Source organism: Brachionichthys hirsutus, chromosome 6, assembly GCF_040956055.1.
Source record: "Brachionichthys hirsutus isolate HB-005 chromosome 6, CSIRO-AGI_Bhir_v1, whole genome shotgun sequence".
Taxonomy (NCBI): domain Eukaryota; kingdom Metazoa; phylum Chordata; class Actinopteri; order Lophiiformes; family Brachionichthyidae; genus Brachionichthys; species Brachionichthys hirsutus.
The window spans coordinates 14,646,143-14,665,467 of record NC_090902.1 but is presented as its reverse complement, the minus strand read 5'-3'; the positions used below and the strand labels follow the sequence as shown (position 1 = coordinate 14,665,467).

Here is a 19,325-nt window from a genome sequence, read left to right as displayed (position 1 = left end):
TGCTAGCTAGCTGTGCAAATGCTGCTCGGTAGTTAGCCAATTAAACCGCTTTAGCAGTATCAAATGAAACTGCCCAACAAAGTTTTGAAATTGGTGCACCTAACCGCTAACAGTGAATATTACAAGTGTAACTGGATGATTGGAGTTAATTAGGCAGGCAGGTGTTGGAGGGAGCACCTGTAACCCATTTGCCACTGATGGGGGGGGCATATATAGGCGCTTCCCCTGCCTCGTTCTCGCTCTCGTCTGTGGTTTCCCTGCCTCGAAGGCAGGTTGGCCGTGGAGTGTCACTGCCTCGTCTCTTTTTCTTTTGTGTTAGTTTTAGTGTTTTAACTGGAAGTTTATTTTAGAGCAGTGGCGTCGTTAGGCCTAAAATATTTTTAAGCCCCCCTAAATAATTTTGGGTTGTTTTATAAAAAAAATTTTTTTGTTCAGTATTCGGTAAAATATTTTTAAGCCCCCCTAAATAATTTTGGGTTGTTTTATAAAAATATATATATTTTTTTTGTTCAGTGACCAAAAAATGCAGACATATTCTATTAAAACCGCCAGAATATATGTTTAAAAACATGTAACCTGTCATCTTTTACTTAAATCTGATCATTAGTCTGTTTCCCCTCACTTCATGGCGTAAGGTAGAGAACCCGTTCCACCTGTTCCTATAGAGAATGCCCACATCACTGAAACTCCAGTCCACGTTTTCCCTGTGACCACGCTAATTGTTGGTCCCTGCAGCGTGTTTGACGCACAAGGAGCATAATAGAAGAGCTTTAGGAGAAGTACGTGAACGGATGGATGAAGAATGGATAAAATAAAGTTTTTCAAGAAAGTAAGTTTATCACTGCTTTTAGTAACATTTAGTTAGTGTGTGATAAATTTAAGGGCAAACGCACAGATGCATTAGCCATGGAGCTGTATGGGTTAACCACAGCCCTGTGCCACGCCCACAGTCTCCCTGAATCAGGGGTAGAGACCTGCAGAACCTGGAGGAACCTGCAGGTTCACGCACTGAATGGAACTCAGACACAGTGAAAAGAGTTACTTTTCCCTTGTGTGGATAGGATGGCTGGCAAGCTTGAGTTCAGATCCTGCAGCAGATGCAGAGCTACTTAAAGGCATCCAGCATGCAGGCCTAAATGTGAGAACTTCTTGAGTATCACAATTAAATGAACTCTAAAAACACTCCAGCCTGAAAACAGAGGAGGTTCTGGTGACCAGAAAACAGAGGCTGGATGTTCTCCCAAAGATATATTGTCTGTGTACAACCTCCTTGATTCAGACATGCTTCCCTCTCTGAAGGTTCTACCCAAGTTGCCCTAACAGTGACTGTAAGCAGCTGCTCGTGTGAAAGGTCCTTTAGTTCACAGCGTCGGTTGCACTGCGTCGGTTGAACTAGGTCGGTTGCACTGCGTCGGTTGCATTCCTGGCTGCATCAAACAACGGGTCAGAAAAGACTTCACAGTCTTGCAGTCATTGAAGAAGACGAGCTTCAGAATCACAACAGAGTGATCGACTCTTAGAAACAGACGCATTCCTTGATGCTCCCATCCACCAGGTAACTTGTAATTTTAGCCATTTTGTTTCTTGTGTCTAAAACTGTTTGTTGTTGTACCGTATTGAAAAACAGACTGAAATAATAATAATGCATAATTTCTCAGCCCTTGTTAGCCGTTTGAGGTTTTGTGCTCGTACGCTACATTTGCTTACATCTTGTGCATCTCCTGGGGGCTAAGCCCCCCCTGTCCTTAAAACCTAGTGACGCCCCTGTTTTAGAGTATTGAATAAAGACTCTGAATTACTAATGCCGTTCTGGTCTACAGTGTGAGCGGACCTGTGCGTGAGTGCCGTCGGGAAACCCGCTACAAAGGAGCTAAAAAATAGATATCTTTAGGTGCAAGTCCTAAAGCGGCGTTGTTGGCGACAAATCGATCGTTCTAGTTCAGCCGCTCGTTTAGCCCCATATGCCCAACGCCACACAAGCGACTGTCAAATTTATGTGGGAAATGAACAGCTCGTGAATGATTTCCAGTGGCAAACAGCCCACAACCAAACAGGAAGTGACACAATATGCTCACTAGGGTATGTCCCTACGTCGATCTCTCCAGCCAATGTCCAAGCTTTTGCTTAGTTTCTTTGGGCTGCTGTGATTGTATTGGTTGCTGTTATTGTGTGTTCCTTTTTTGTATTTGTATTTTTAAAATTGTGTTGTGATGCACTTTGCGGATTTTGTCTGAAATGTGCTATATAGACAACATTTACTGACTTACTTACTAATATTGTATTTTGACAATTTGCTGGTTTGGGTCATTATTAAACCAAAAACAGTTAAATAAACCATCCAGTCGATCCTTCGTAGTTTGTGTAGTTCTTTAATCAAGTACAGAAAAGCCAGAAGGGACAATAAGAGGCCATCTTTGTTTGTCCATTCCACAAAGAAACAGATTCTTATCCTTGCAGGAGGAACACAATGTGGCTGTGAAAGCCGATCTGCATGTTGGTCCAACACTGAGCTTCTTGGCTGCAATGTGTGTCGACTGTAGTAGAAAGCCGGATGGGGAGAACAGAAATAGCTCAGATCTGGGAAGGCTTAGATACGATGATCTTCTGGCCCCCACAGTATACACGCACACACACACACACACACACCAGAACAGATGCTAAACAAGCCAACGTGGCCTTATAAGGCTTTGATTGTCTCTTCATATAATTTATGCAGTAGCTGTCGTGGGGACTATTTCTGCCTGTTTTTACATTTTAATTTATTACTAAATACATTTTCAATATTGACCTAAACATATTTGAAAAATGGATGTTACTGAAGATACATATGTACATGCTCATGAGAGGATGTATAAATAGTGGAGCAGATTCTGAATTTCAGCAGTGCTCGGATGTTGTGTCGTCAGTCTTCAAAAGTAATTGTGAATAATTACTATGTGTTTATTCAGTAATATAGAAAAGGAATATCATAGTGAGCAACATAAAATAGAATATAAATGGTTGAGAACAAAATATGTAGCACAAATATTTCCTGAGATCCGTCCATCAAACTCCACTAACGCCAAAACCTCCTCCCCAGAAGAGTCAGACGGTGTCATGAATTCATTCAAAAAATTAAGTGCAAACTAAGGAGGACATCCAATGCTTGACTTTTAGAGATGATCAGACTCTTAGCAGATGCAATGTCTATTTCAGGCATGGGCAAACCCAGGCCCGGGGGCCATATGCGGCCCGTTGGTCTCTTTAATCCGGCCCGCCAAACTTGTCCAAATTATATCATTAAATAAAATTGTATTATGATTAAACCCCAGTCATTTGACCTTTTCCCTGTAATGCTACCTGTAAAAGGCCAAATCCTTTAATGCAATAGCTTTCATGTGTCATTTATATTAGCTCACACAAACACTCCATCCATCTGTTCTTGGTCCGGCCCCTCTGCCAAATTTTAGAACCTATTGTGGCCCGCGAGTCAAAAAGTTTGCCCACCCCTGGTCTATTTGGATTTGTCTTCCTGAGCACTGCAGAGACGTGAAATGCATAAAGAGACGCATCCCTCTTCCCATCTCTCGGTGGCCGTCCTCATTTTTTTTTAACCTTCCTCTTTCTCTCAAGTGAATTACCCCCTGCCTCATGTTTTGCTCCTGCTCTGTTTGATCTTGTTTAATTTCCTGCTTTGGTATTCAGCTCTCAGATGCCTCCTCCTGCATGATTTCTGTCAACATGTCCCAGAAAGTACACTTGTAGCAGTTCTTAGTCAGCACTAGTTCATTGCCTTATAGCCCCTTGAAGAACACTCATAATTAGGCTTCACTATAGAGACATCACCGAGGGTTTTGTGGTGTTTCTTCACACAGCTCTAACCCTTGAGTCCGCCAGTGGTTCAGTCAACCACAGCAGTCTACGGGGTACTGGTATAAGAGGATCCCAGCCCAGCCCAGCCCAGGCATGTCTATGCAAACCAACTCTGCAAAGAAGCATCCGTACCTGCTGAACTTGCAGACTTCACCTATACACGCCGACATAGTTGGTGGTCTTGTTTGTGTATTGAAGCATCCAGCTTCAGGAGGGAGTCTGGCAGTAGCTCTGAATGTGCAGAAACATCATGGTTTCATTGTTTCACCGTGACATGTTGCAGGAGGTAATTCACATCTCCAATTCCAGTTCACCGTCACGGCGTTGGATGGAGCCCCCGTTTATTTTAAAATGTACTTTTTCCCCAGTGAAATATCACAATGCCTGTTTAACTCATGGATATAACTTTTCACGCACCACTAATGGGAATTAATCTCATCAACAGTACAAGATAAAAATCAACATCGGATCTTTCCTTCACATCACAATGACTCATTTTTACTGAATCAAGCTCAAATATGTAACTAGATTTGCATGTGACGCATGCATACGCAAAAGACAACTTTCATTTTCTGCAGCATTCAAGTCTGCATCAGATTTTTTTCAGTTCATTCTTATTACAGTCTGTAGTTCTGGTTCTTCTGTCCAGCCCATCATTAACAGGACAGTGTTTTGAAGCCCATCTTGAAACTGAAGGTACAAAACCTTATAAATAGCCAGGCAAATGCTGCAATCACACACACAGAGACATACGCCAATACGCATGGATATACAGAAATAAACACATGTCTTGAGAAAGAAGCTCATGATATGTGAGCCACAGTTTGTGTGGATGAATGTACTAGCGCTCTGGGAACAGCACAATCTCTCCTCTTTTAGTCTGACTGTGGCCCCAGAGTGGCTGTGAAACTGTCAGCAGCTTGTTATGGACCTCTTGTTTTAACTGCCAGTGCACTAAGACATACACACACACACACTCGGCATGATGTCTGTCTTTCACAAAAACAACCATCACTGTAAGTTCATGAAACTATCTACAGCTACAGTTGTCATTCTCTACACTTGTGTTTTCGCCTCATTGTGTTGAATTGCAGATGCACTTAGATAATCTGGGCTGTTTAAAAGAGGTTTAAACATATTTTAGTCCCCGCCTCCTCCGGGATGAAGCATCAATAGTTCATAATTTGAGAATATCTTCATTACATCATTCTTCAAACACTAATTGGGACAATTCATTCATTGTCGCTGCTTATCCGGAGCCGAATCACGGCTTCATGCTGGAGCCCACCCTAGCTGACTACAGGTGGCAGGCGGGGTCGCCATGCTGCCTTCCCAAATCAATAGTACTCACAGAACAACATCACGCAAACTAGAAGATTAAAAAAAGAAAATGCACCAATTGTTAGTTGCGCATAACGGAATATTAAATTATAAAATTACTCAAATGGCAGCCTTTTATCTTTTTTAGCGCCGCTGCTCTGAACTCCTAACTCCTCTGGAAGGTTATTTTCTTTGCTCCGCTGCTGTGCCTGTAATCATCCAGATAAAACCTGCCGAAAGGAGGATCATTGGAGCACCGCCTGCTTCTTTTCTAGCACTTTTCTTTGCATGTCTTTGACTGAGTCAGAGTTTCTAAGCTCTGTGGGAGAACTAGGATGAAACCTCACAGTATAAAGAACAAAGCTCTGCCAAAACATGTTGGTTTTACTAAAACGATGTTTGGTCTGTGGCAGAAATGTTGCTGAGGACTTTCCCTTGTTTGTGGTTTGTTCTGGGATACATGTTTACAAGATACTTGCCCAGTAGCCGCTCATCAGAAAGACTTATCCTACTAATAAATCTGAAAACAGTTTGCAGTGGGTAAACATGGCATTAACGATTCAAGCAGTATGTGAGCGTCTCTTTCATGTAGGAAGGACTTCTGGGGGATCTAACACTAATAACACAGAACTTATGTCTAATACACCTGATCAATTGAGTGTCTTTTGAATGGTTTTCAATCATGAAAGCAGTTTAATTTAAACATGGTAAATATGGTGATTTATCTTGAAGAGTTTGTGCAGCGTGTTCTAGAGGAGAATCGAGTGTCTGACCGACTGATGAGTTTGAAGCTGGAGATTGAGGGTGTCTTGTTGAATATTGTTAGTGGGTACGCTCCACAGGTAGGAGGTGAGTTAGAGGAGAAGGAGGAGTTCTTACGCTCCACAGGTAGGAGGTGAGTTAGGAGAAGGAGAAGTTCCTACGCTCCACAGGTAGGAGGTGAGTTGGAGGAGAAGGAGAAGTTCTTACACTGCAAAAAAGGATTTCTAAGAAAGAAATAAAAACTTGTTTCCAGATATGTTCTTATTTTTTACCAAAATAGAAAAATTTTCTTGACAAGCAAAATTTGTATCGGAAAATGTGTCTAACAAAATCTTAAGATATTACAGCTAAAATTAAGCGACAGTTACTGGTAACAAGCCACAACACTAGTTTGAATGAAGTCCCAACCGCAGAACAAGATTATTTTACTTATTGTAAGATTACAACAATTGCACAATTTCTCAATTTAAGAAGTTTACAAAATGACACAAATTAGACTTGAATTAATATACTTTATTTACCTTATGCATGAGTATTTTTTACAGAACCATGAGAAAAAAATTCACAAGACAATAAATGGCTGACATACATGGTGCAATCTGAAAAAAGGCAATGAAATCAAATTTACGCCACATTATTATGGGGAATATATCAGTTGTCACTAAATAATAAATCAAGTAAAGAGGGAACATGTAATATAAAAAGAGATATGATTAATACATGTTACTCTTATGTACATGCAGACTCCTACAGAAATAAAATATAAGAAAAACATCAATGAGGCTGTAACACGCAGAGACAAAATGCATGTAGTACATCAATAGTACATCGATAGTAGTACATTCTGCACCAACATCTTCCTGACCGGGTTGCAGTGTTACCCTCCATCATTGTATCTTCCACTGACTGCACTCTAATGTCCACTGCGTCAACCCTTATTGGTTGGCCTCTATTTTCCATTGTGGCAGTCTCTGTTGGTTGGTTTCTGTTTTCCACCATTGCAGCTGCCGGCCTGGATTCCCATATGTTGCTGGTGTTTCTGTCTGCCACTGACATGGGTTCACTTCTTGTGGAACTGCAATAAGGAATAGTTTATTAATTGTTAGATGGGAGAAAGAAATTGAAGTAAAAAATTATTTCATACTGAAAAAAAATATTTAATTAAGAGAACAACTCAAACATCACCTGTTTCCATTTTATCTTTAAAGATAAACATTTGCAAATTAACAAAGTCCTTATACTCTAACCTAACATCTTCATTTTATTGAACTGGATTTAGTAAGATTCAATAAGAAATTACCCTTTATTACCTTCTTACTAAAATAACAAGGGCATGCAGATATTTTATTATTGCAAAATCTATTTATTTCATTGGATTTGGAATTTCTATTGTGTATTTACCCAGCAAATATTTGTTCTACTGAAAGCAATAATTTGCAAACCTTTCAAGTGTCCACCACAAATGTTGAAGCCCCCCGAGATCTGATGCTGCTTCCATGGTCTTCCGGTTGCGTTTGCCCCATGACCCCAGGATGACATGGTTTAGTCCATTAGGGGACATGTGAAATTACTCTTCATAATTCACCAACTTGTAACAGCAGTGTCACATAATTATTTACAGAATAATATATAAAAGTAGGTAAATATCAATTATGTAATGTAATTTATCCATCTTAATTATTGTAATGTCTTTGGGAAAATTGAAAATTGACCCCTCCCCCCCCGCCTTCCTGGAGAGATTGAACATTGATTGACACCCAGTGTGTCACGTGTCACACGCGGAAGCGCGACAGCGCAACAAGAGGGAAAATCCGTACGGAAGAAAAAAAGACAGAGGCCTCGTTGCAAGTTTAAATATTTTAATTTGCACAAATTTGTCCTTCCTCCTTGGTCGTTTTAAAAATTCAGGTTTGCAAATCGAGCTATGGATAAACTGGATGAAGTTACAACAACTACACTCAAAGGTAATTTGCTCTTCTTTTGCTCTAATATAATGTATGCTAGCTAGCTAGCCAACACAACTCGGTACATGGGCGTTTTACATAGTGACTGTTGATATTTGTAATGGAATCACCACGGTTAGTCATCCGTTTTTATTAAGTAAAATAAAAACATTAAGGATATGAGCAGCGTAACATATAGGGACATAAATCGTGTCATGACTCGCTTAAGTTATGGCGGGAGCAACTGCGAAAACTCGTGCAGCCCTCCCTCTTTCTACTCCATTCACTCTGAGGCACAGTGGTTAGCGCTGTTGCCTCACAGCAGGGAGGTTGCGTGTTCGAATCCGACTTGTGGCCTTTCTGTGAGGAGTTTGCATGTTCTCCCTGTGTTCTCCGGCTTCCTCCCACCACCAAAAACATGCATCTTATGTGGATTTGTGATGCTAAATTGCCCGTAGGTGTGAGTGTGTGTGTGGCTGGTTGTCAGTTCATTAAACGATGGATAATTAAGTGATGGTCTTTAAACTTGGAGTATATCTCGAATAAAATGCACTATGTGTTCAATACACAGAATAAGCTGCGTGATTTGTATTTATTTTTTCTGATTAATATATCCCTGAGAATGTAAACGTTTCTCTTACAGATGCAAATATTGGAGAAGACATACTGCCAACATTTTCGCGGATCAACTATTATATTATCACATGCTGCATCCAGCACCCCAGTGAACCAGGGTAGCAGTGATGAAGCATGTATGTATTGCATTAATAAACTATGTATGCATACATGGGTTTGGGGTAGATTGGACCTTTTGGAACATGTCATAAACAAGTGTGTGTAATGGCTTTAATTTTAACACCCTCACCCCTGCTTATATCTTTTCAGTTGGTTCAGTTGACTTCTTTGACAGACAGAAAAGTCAGGCAAGGCACTACAAGACTCTCCGAGAAATGTACAAGTCCAAGAAGCCAAACAAAGCTGCAGTGAAGAAGACTCTTCGTTGACTCTGATGCAATAAAAGAGCAAGACAGGCCAACCAAAATTCTGGAGGCATATCCTTGTTTCAGAGAAGTGTATCATGTAAGTTACAGTGTATACAGTTTGTGTATTTTGAAACAGTTTTTAAATGTCCTAGGCATTATTACTCTTTTTTTTAATGCGAGCTCCAATAAGTGCAAGACTAGTAAAACCAATTGTTCAAATTTGTTTCTACTTCTCTGTATTTTATAGGTTTTGGACGAGCTGCGGAGATCAGTTCAACCAACCAATGTCCATTTCACATCTGAAATGAAGAAAAGATGGGAAATCTTCCACTCAAAGGTGCAGTTCTATGCCGTTATGAAGAAGGTTATGAAGCCTGCAAGAACTTTAGATGGACGTATGGTCACCATATCTTGATCTGTTAATTCAGTTCTTTAGATCGGATAAGAAGATACCTTGATACCTTGTCTTGTGTACGTTTCTGTCAAACCAGTGGAGCATGCCACAGCTATGTTCAGAGCTTTTCCACTGCTCTTCCCATCTAGCGCTGTACCTCATAAGAAGCTGGGCAACAGCTGTGACACTTTTTTCCATGTTCTGACGGTAAGGCTGCAGTATTCGGGATGCAGTTCTTTCAGATCATCAAAATAATTTTAGTATCTCTCAAAACCAACCTCAGTTAATACAAAATGCATTTTTTAAATTATGATTTTATTTATTAAGGGAAAAAAGCTCAACTATCTGGTGCTAAGGAAAAAGTATTTGCCCACTAAACCTGTTTCTGAACAATATTGCCATCAGTTTGGCCATGAAGAGACCAAAAATAATCACGAAAATAAAAAATGTATTAAACAATATGAAAGCTTGAAAGAAGGAGAAGTTCTTACTCTCCACAAGTAGGAGGTGAGTTAGAGGAGAAGGTGAAGTTATGACTCTTCACAGGTAGGAGGCGAGTTAGAGGAGAAGGAGAAGTTCTGGAGTGACTTAGATGAAGTGCTTCAGAGCATCTCTAGCAGTGAGAGAGGCATGATTGGACCAGACCTCAATGGGCCTGTTGGTGAAGGAAATAGAGGAGATGATGGAAAAGTTTGGTATTCAGGACAGGAACCTATAACGACCGATGGTGGTGGACTTTGCCAAAAGGATGGAAATGGCAGTAGTTAACACTTATTTCCAGAAGAGACTACTTGATATTTCAATTTCAAGTAATTTATTTAAATGGGACAATGTGCAACTTTGAACATATTTAAAAACAAAAACAAAAAGCAGCCAGCCAGGCGCTAATTCATATTGGCTGTCCCCGGCCAGATGTTACCAGCAACCTCCTAAAAACATTATACTATTTAAACTCTGCCTCTGTCGAGGGGACCTGATCTTCCTTTAAATCTGAATTTCTGTCTGTAATTGATAAGATAGCACCCATAACAGCTGTTTGGGTCAGAACCCGTACAGAACCTTGGATGAAGGGGGAAAATATTGAATGCCATTGTTACGGGTCCCGGGTGGTGACCGCATTAACAAAAAGAAAATCTGTAAAGAGACGAATCATTAGAGAAAGGATCAGACACACCTTTATCCTTTTCTCTTCATTCAGAACTGGAGCACAACGCAAAAACCCACCCACTCACGCGACACCGCGACAAAGGGCTCCGCCCCGCTTCAACTATTTACAGGGTCATATTTGCAACATGTAAAATAATAATTTTAATAATTATTAAAATTACATAAATCTGTATCTAGTTTAAAGGCTACTAATTTTGGTAATTTCTAATTATGTTTCAATAATAATACAAATGTGGTCGCACATATCTGGGTGCGCCACACCATCAAGCTCAGAAACAAATGTTACTCTGAGTACAGAAAAACCAACAACGAGGAACTACTTGAAAAAAGCAGAAAACTACGCAATGTGGTTAACAAAATGATAAAAAATGCCAAAAAGAATTTCCTAAATGAGAACATTGAGGCAAACAAAAGCAACCCACAAAAACTGTGGGAGGCCCTAAAACAAACAGGCTGCAGCAACAGACTCCAAACAAAAACCAGTAATATCTGCATTAACTCAAGTGGTTCGCTCCAGACCGACAGGTTGGTGGTAGCAAATTGTTTTAACAGCTTTTTCACCACTATTGCCACCCTGTTGGTCAGCAAACTCCCCCCGCATTCAGGTCTGTACGGTTCTGACCACATCCAGACTCACTATGAGAAGCTAGGTGCTAAAAAAGGACACTCTTTCACACATGTAAATACTGTTGATGTGCTAAAAAAACGAATTGCCCTTGAACCTAACAAGGCCACAGGCCTTGACAACATACCCACCCGGTTCCTCAGAGACGCAGCTGTCTCTATCGCCCCCGTGGTAACCCATCATTTTTTTGAAATGCTCCTCTTAGACAGGATGTTTGACGTTATTTGTACTGTAATACATGCTACTGTGTGACTGTACTTGTACTCTAACATTCTATCTAATAAATATATTCATCATCATCATCATCATCCGATAAATTTATCCATCAATCAGTGCCACGTCCCACAGGAATTCAAGACGGCGCGGGTTATCCCTCTGTATAAAAAAGGAAACAAATTAGAACCTGGCAACTACCGCCCTGTTTCCATCCTTTGCTAAGTCGGACCATTGGCACACAGGTCGTATGTGTCTGTGTTTCCCAGAGTCACTCTTAGTTTAAGAAGGTCTTTCACGAAGAAGGAAATAGGAATGGGTAAGAAACGATGCATAATTTGACTATATTTGTGCTTGTTTAACTGATGATGTTTTTTCACTTTTGAGGGATGCTGCTCTCAGGCTTAAATGATTATTAAGAGGGTTCTTAAATCCTTTAGAATGATTGAAACACAGCCATTGTAAAGTGGCCAGGATCAACACAGAATTAAAACAATTAAATGATGGAATGGGTAATAAAGGAATAAATTATTGTGTATCAAGCTCCAGTAGTATGCACTATGAGTACCAACATGCAAGACCACATTCAAAATACATACCGGTCACTGCACGGTGACAATCTACCTCTGCTTCTTCATCCAAGGTTTGTTCATTCTCACTCTCATTTTCATCATAATCAGTGAAATCTGGTCAAATTAGGGAAATGAATTTGGTTGTAAAATAAATTTAAAACCATATATACCCCTCCCACTTTATTGTGATTGAGGGGTTTGAGTGTCCCAATGATCCTAGGAGCTCAGTTGGGGGCTTTATGCCACTGGTAGGATCACCCATGACAGGTCCTAGGGGATGGACCAGACAAAGGGTGATGAGCAAAATAATTGGTCCCGAGCTTCCCTCGCCCGGACGCGGGTCACCGGGGCCCCCTCCTGGAGCCAAGCCTGGGGGTGGGGCACGATGGCGAGCGCCTGGCGGCCGGGCCTTCACCCATGCGGCCCAGTCGGGCACAACCCAAAGATGTAGCATGGGGCCTCCTTCCCATGGGCTCACCACCCATAGGAGCGACCAAAGCTGAAGAAGGAGTCCTATGAGGCCTTTTTTTGCCTGTAGGAACTCCAGAGGCAGCAGACGAGTACCAACAGACCAAGCAGAGCGCAGCTACCGCAGTTGCCAAGGCAAAAACCCGGGCATGGGAGGTGTTTAGTGAGGCCATGGAAAACAACTTCTGGACAACAATCTGGGAGGAGACCACAGGGAAGACCCAGGACACGCTGGAGAGACTGACTCAGAATGAAAGTGATCATTGAACACACTTTCTGGAATAGTCCAGACTCCAGTGATGAAATCCTCTGTAAAATGTTACCCATGACGATATTCTAAAACCAATACTTCTTTAAATACATAATATCATCCCTTTAAGTCTACATTTTACATAAAGAACATAAGAATTAAAATACTCTCAATTTCATCGAGATTTCCCTTTTCCAGTGCAAGGAGCAACTTTGAAAATGTTGCACTCTGACTGATATGTCGTGCCCCATAAAATCAGCAAGCTGATTTAGTTTGTTGGTCTTCAAGTTCAGGATTTTTGATGTGGTTGCTATGTCTTTGTGAGCCGAGTTGATCGTAGGTACTCTGGGCTCTTGGCACCACACTCATCTGCGAGCTGATGTCCTCTGTAGCAAGTCAGACAATTTGGCACAGCAAACAAATATTCATTTTGGTCTGGACACCACATTCCTTCCTCTTCTCAATCAAAACGTTGAGTCCATTTACCATCTCAGGTGTCAGCAGCACTGCTCCCCTTCTGTCCATTTTGCCCTTCAGTTCAACATGCTCAAAATAGTTGCTGAGCTTTTTTGATACTCTCACAGCCCCAGTTCATCAAAGGTGTTTGCTCCCTTTTTTCTTTCCAGAAAATTTCACAGTTTTATCTTTGAGACCTCCCCAACACTTCTTCTATTGAAGAGGACAATCTTGGTCAATGCAGCTTTTGCAAGGCTGGAATAGTTCTGCACTGTTGTGTCCCTCTTCAAGGCAGATTTAGCAGTTTTGACAAGATGTTTGTTACATTTTGTCATATCATCAGTGAGCGGTACTTGGCTGTTTTGTTGTATTTCAAGTCCATATGGTGCTTAAGGCATAGTGGGAACTGTACTCTGACCACTTAGCAGTATGAAGGTCCTGAAAAGCTTTTGATGATTTAATCAAGTTGTCATCTCCAGCCATAAGAGTGTGATGACAATGAATGATGTCACTCACTTTCAAGAGTGTCCAATTTTAAGTGCAAGGCTTGGAGTTTTGTAACTGTTCTTATCTGTATCAAATCCTGCCGTTTCTTTTACTGCTTCAATTACTTCCATCAAATGTCTTGGTTTTATGGCATCGTCTAAGGCAGTTATGTCAAAGTCAAATACATAGGGGGCCAAAATAAAAAAATGGTTCAATGTTCATTAAAACTCGCAATTATTGCACATATTGAACCAATACCAATTACACAGCCTATATTGCACTTAACAGATAAAATCAGTTGCAATATTTTCTCAAGGCTCTTTCAGTAATAAATTAAAATGTTTTTTTTTCTTTTTTTTTAACAGGTAAACAGCAAAATGTAATTGTCCTTCAAAGCTAAAGGGCAAGATAAATGCAAAAATGAAACAGCATGCATTAAAAAAGAAAATCAGCGTGCTGCTCTGATCCTCACCAATGACTGCCTTTTATAATAAAATGAGAAAAGTTAGGGCAAACTTGCAAAAGTGCAAAACAGTTGCATTAATTTCTTAGGCACCATTTTCCTGGGTCCATTCAACTGGAGAAAGAAATATCAAGTCCAAGTCCTTTCTGTTCACTTGTCTGAGGCTGGCGTCTCATCTCGAGTACAAGTTCATTAATGTTTGGGGTCAGGCTCTGACCTGAGGAAATCCTCAGGATTGACTTCAGGTGTTCATCAGTAAGACAACTCCTACGTGATGTTTTGTTTAGTTTCATCAACGAAAACAGTTGTTAACACAGGTATGTGCTGCCGAACATAGACAGCGTGCGAGCAACTTGGGTGCGCAGCTCAGGCATTGTGTCGGGGATGAAACGGGCAAACTCAGCAGCGCCCATGGACTCATATTTTGCCTTCAGTGTGTCATTACACTGGAGCTCAATCAGCTCCATTTGGAGATTTGCTGGTGCACTTTCCACGTCAACTGCAAATGGATTGCTGAGTAGTTGAAACCTGCTTTTTTGGGTTTCAAAGTCGGAAAATCTCCACCTGAAGTCGGCAGCAAGTATGCCGAGTTTGTCAGCAAACTCTGTACTCGGGAACACGACGGTAGGCTCACTGGGCTCAGGAGGCTGTTTAGAGACTAGCTCGTGCATGGTCTTGCAACACGAAAAATGGGCAAAGTTATTTTTTCGCATCTGCGTTTCCCACAGGCTCAGCTTGGTTTTAAACGCCCTCACAGTAGAATACATGTCAGCGATGACATGGCCCCGCCCCTGCAGCAGCAGGTTCAGTTCATTCAGATGACCAGCGATGTCACACAGAAATGCGACTTCACACAGGAACTTTTTATCACGGAGCTCTGTAGTATCTTTCCCTTTGCTTTCCATGAAACAGATATCCTCATGCAGTTCGAAGCACCTTTTCAACACCTTTCCCTTGCTTAGACACCGCACCTCTGTTATAGGGCAGGTCACCATACTCTGAATTTAACTCCTCCAGAAATGTCTTGAACTGGCGGTGATATAAACCTTTTGCTCTAATGAAGTTAACTGCTCATGTTATGGTGCTCATAACATGTTCCATTTTCAAAGCTTTGCCACACAACGACTCCTGGTGTATGATGCAGCGATAAGATATCACCCATGCCGTCTTTCTCCTTTTTTCTCTCCCGAATCCTTGCCACCAAACCACTTTTATGACCACACATTGCGGGCGCTCCGTCTGTTGCTAGTGCCACAAGTTTGTCCCAAGGCAGCTCCATGTCATTTACACACCCGGTTGATGTACTGGCCATGTTATCCGCATGCCCGACTCTCGCCTCCCAAAACAAGTCCTCTATTCCCAGCTCATTGAAGGGAAACGGGCCCCGGGAGGCCAAAAGAGGTTTAAGGATAGCATCAAGACAAACATGAAGAAGTGCCACATCGACCTTAAATCTCGGGAAGACACGGCAACAGTCAGGGCGACCTGGAGAAACCTTGTTCGTGAGGGTGCTGCACAGTACAACGATGACCTTGGCCATGCTGCACAAGAGAAGCGCAGACTCAGAAAGGAGAGAGCAACCACCAAACAGGTCCAGCCCAAACCCACCACCACTACATCCCCCCGTCCACACTGCACCAGAATAATTGGGTCCAGGATAGGCCTATATGCCCACCTGAAGACCCACAAGGACCAAGAAGGGGGACAGTCATGCCCGACTACGAGAGACTGCCGATGATGACACACCCGGATACCTGTTCATACAGATCCTTTCCTGTAGTTGTGCCATGCATCGGACATAATCCCAAAAACTCTTCTGTCACGCACAGGCTTGAGTCCACTCCACGGATGAAAATTTTCAGCTGAGCAATGTCCGATATGTCGGTGCTCTCATCCACAGCAAGGGAGTATGCGATTAAATATTTTCCTTTTCCCACAAGCTGTTGTTCAAGATTAGTGGAAAGCTGGTTTACAAGGTCAGCAACTGTGTTTCTGCTCAGACTCACACTTGAAAATAGCTGCCTTTGTCCTGGGCACACTACGTCACAAACTTTGAGCATACAGTTCTTTACAAAGTCTCCCTCGGTAAATGGGCGGGCTGATTTTGCGACCTCTTCAGCCACAATAAAACTGGCCTCGACTGCAGCCTCGCCTTGTGATTTGGCTTTTGTGAACATCGCCTGCTGGGACTTAAGATTTATTTTTAATTCTGCTACCTTCTGTAGCCTTTGTTCTGTGTTCATATTCTTATATTTGTCTTTCTGTGTGTTTCGTTGATGTTTCATAGTGCCTACTTAAGTTATATTCTTTCATAACAGACACACAGGCTTTCCTTTTACTTCGTGAACATGTATTCTGCCTCCCTAACCCCGTCTTTAAACCCCCTTATTTCAGTGTTGATAGGTTCAAAGTTAAGGCACAGAACCTATATACATATGGAAAGAACAGACAGAGATTAATTTATTTGATACTCGCGAGGGGAGTTTGGACAGAGGAGATCCCGGTTACAATCTACCTAGGAAAGTTCTCTGCTCATCTCCGGGTTTCTAAACCAGTCTCTTCGCCTTTTACTAGAATCAGAGGACCCTAGTTACATTGGTCCTGCCTCTCTGCGGGGAGGGGGGAGATATAGAAACAGAGGCAGGACAGCAGAACCTTCCTCTTCACTGAAGTCACATTCATTCTGATTAAAATACAAGGAAAAGAAACCAAAGCATACACAACATCTGCAGTAAGCACTACATGACACTCGACAAGCAATTGGATATCATATGCTTCGCATTGTGCTTTTATAAAACACTACTTAGTGTGCGCATGCACGCACACACACAAACTAGGACTGTTCAATGTGGCCTAAATATATTTTTAAACAATCAATTTATATTATTTTTAACAACAAAAGAAAAACAAATCATTTCACATAAGTTGCTCAAGCGGCCAAAATAATGTGTTGAAATGGCAGCAGTCTAGGGAACACAAATCTTGCAGAAATGCCCCTGTGTGTGTACTCTGCTGTTTCACTTAAATCTTTGTTCTGTTTCTTCGCTGGCTTTTATTTTGAATTAATGTTTCCACACAGGAAACAATTTTCTGAGTGTGAAAATTTGAATTTACTGTGAGAAACCTTTTGTGAAAATTACGAGGCACCTGAAGCAAAAGCATTCTAACAAAGCTGAAGTGGCCCGGGCGCAATCTTCTCTTGAGCAAAGTGATGAACATGGGAATTTATTATTGTAATTGTTCAGTACTGTCCTCTGGGAAAGGACAAATCATCACCAAAAGACAAGCAACCCACCCCAAAACAGCAGCAGACTATCTGCCTTGCAAGTTTTGCTTTGCTATCTATGTTAAAACAGACCTGTGGAGACATCACAAGAGCTGTGCTGGGCCACTTTAAAGGAAAATTCAGTCAAGTTGTTCCCTGTTGTTGCCCATGGACACCGAAATTTCCAGTGGACTAAAAAGGGTAATTGAAGATATGACATAATGCTGTGACTCAGGTGGTGCAATCTGACATTCTCATCATTTCCTTGGGAGAGAGGATGTTGGACGACATCGGGCAGACATAAGGAACAAGATGAGAGAAGGTGCAAGACTTCTCCTCGAGTCAAGTACAATTGACAAGGATATTTTATCTCTGAAGGACTTGACCAGGCCAGGAAAGTTCAATACGGTTCTTGAGGCTGTAAAAAAGATTACTTGATTTGACCAGGCCACAAACAAATTCTCTGTTCCTTCAACTGCACTGAAACTGCACCATTCACTTGTGAAGGTGTCTTACATTCGGCAAGGACAGGCTCTGCGTCAAGACAACGAGGACTTAAAGAAACGTGCAGAGCAATTTGGCAAATTAATCGAACTGGAATGGACTAAGAACACTGGATCAAAAGAAATGGAATAGCCCCCAAATGCTGCCTCCATCTGAAGACATTAGGAAACTTCATGAACATTTGAAAAATCTTGAAAAGGCCAGCAAAAAAGTCTTGGAGTGAGCTCTCTCAAGTCTTGCTGACACAGCTGATTTTATTCAATCGTCGTCGTGAAGGAGAAGTCTCCAGGATGCAAGAAAGAACATACCTGGATAGGAATTAACACAAATTTCATGATAAGATCATGGAGAGCCTTTCACTTTTTGAAAATAAATTATGTGAGAAACTCACCAGGGTAGAGATCCGGGGGAAAAGAGGACGCAAAGTGCCAGTGCTGTTCCCAACCAATGTGAAGGAGTCTGTCGAACTTTTAACACAAGAGAGAATGCTGGGATTCCCCCAAGCAATTGATGCATTTTTGCTCATCCGTATTATGGTTCTCTAGAGAACATTTGTGGATGTGACTGCTTAAAGACATTTGCAGAAGCTTGTGGAGCAAACAGCCAGAAAATATTACATCCACAAAATTACGAAAACATGTAGCCACACTTTCACAGGTTTTAAATCTAAAAACGCATGAATTGCACCAAGTGGCAAACTTTTTGGGACATGATATTGACGTCCATAGGGAGTTTAACAGACTCCCAGAAGAAACATTACAAACAGCCAAGGTGAGCAGACTTCTTTATTCTCTACCAAGTGGAGTGGGCAAATTCAAAGGAAGAATTCTGAAGGAAATAACACCAAACATCAACTGTAAGTAAAAGATTTCAAAATTTCCAAAAAATAATAAAATGGTGTGCTTTGTGGAAAATTTACTTTTCATGTGTACCGGTAGTTATTTTAATTATTTTGTTGCAGCTGATGGAGTTCAGTGACTCTGATGCAGAAGATATCCAACCTGAACATTCTGCAACTATATGTCCAGAAGGTACAAGTTACCACTTTGTCATATATTATTAGTAATGAAAAATATGTACAGTGTTGAGACTCATTCATTCAGTTACTTTATTTCCCCCCATATAGTTTAAGGAAACTCTGAGGATGAAGTTTCCGAAGAAAGAGCTGGAAATTCAAGGAAGTTTGTTCAGAAAATGAAGACATCGGTTTTGCCATCAAGTCGAAAAGGTGTGTTGTTTCATCAAAGCTGAAGAATATTATCTACATTGAATACCTTGACATTTAATGACCAGAGAAACTGATTGTGGTCACTCATTTTTTTTTTTTTTTACAGAGCAGCCACCTGGTCCAAAACTGAAAGAGAAATCCTTGAGCAGCATTTCAAGGACTTCCTGAAGGAATTCAAGATCTATGAAAAACTGGACTGTCAAAAATGCTTGAAGGAAAATAAGATTCTAAGGGATAATGGAAAGCATTGAAATACTTTGTGCAAACCATATTGACACCAATGACACTTGGGGCCAGAATCCCAAGACTTTGCATTATGGAGCATCAATGTTATGGACGTTATTTTGGAATGACTACTATTCCAGAGCTGAAGG

General features: G+C 41.3%; 1 pseudogene; it reads right to left on the bottom strand.

Moving 5' to 3' along the window:
• Positions 1–14,064: 14,064 nt before the first annotated feature.
• Positions 14,065–19,325, bottom strand: part of LOC137894663 (general transcription factor II-I repeat domain-containing protein 2-like) — a 120,114-nt pseudogene continuing 114,853 nt past the window's right edge.